At 37.1% G+C, this 599-nt stretch overlaps 1 protein-coding gene across 1 annotated transcript in view; it reads right to left on the reverse strand.

The window, feature by feature from the left end:
• Positions 1-599, reverse strand: part of LOC119584971 (microtubule-associated protein futsch-like) — a gene marked incomplete at its 5' end in the record, with an annotated part of 346,977 nt that overhangs the window by 12,943 nt on the left and 333,435 nt on the right.

Genomic DNA, 599 nt, shown 5'->3' on the forward strand with positions numbered 1-599 from the left:
TTAAATTATTTGCTGATACAGAAACACAGCTTCGCGTAACGGCAAGTTATAGTGTGTCTCTTTCTTTAAATGCCAGAGACTGTTTAGTTAGTAAGGAGATTATTTGAAGTGATTAGTTTTGGGCCCCGTTACCGAGTCTAATTATTTACATTCTTGCTCCCTGGACGCTAATGACAGTCGGCAACCCACACAGGGGCGCGAGCCAAGTACTTAATTTGAACCGGAGTGGCTTCATCCAAAGTAAACATTTAAACGTTCGGTTTTATTTTCGCACTACAATTGCAGAAAAAAAACAGACGTCATAAAAATGCTAATAACGATAACTTTGAGAAACTTATTTTTGTTAGCTGGACTTTTTTATATTCTATACGTAATCAATTTTCTCGAAAGCAGGGAAACGGTAAAGTTGACAGGGTATTAATAGCGGTCGTGACGTCATGACCGGAAGCGTCTAAACATAGATAACCTGTAAGTGCGGGAACATTAAAAAAGGAAGATAATTTACGATCCCGAGAATTTTTTTTTTAAAAGGTGTGCCAAAATTATTAGAAATATCGCCTTGGGAAATATTTTATTAGTCTGGGATTTTCTGGCGTTAA

This window comes from Penaeus monodon, chromosome 19, assembly GCF_015228065.2.
Source record: "Penaeus monodon isolate SGIC_2016 chromosome 19, NSTDA_Pmon_1, whole genome shotgun sequence".
In the NCBI taxonomy this organism is placed as follows: domain Eukaryota; kingdom Metazoa; phylum Arthropoda; class Malacostraca; order Decapoda; family Penaeidae; genus Penaeus; species Penaeus monodon.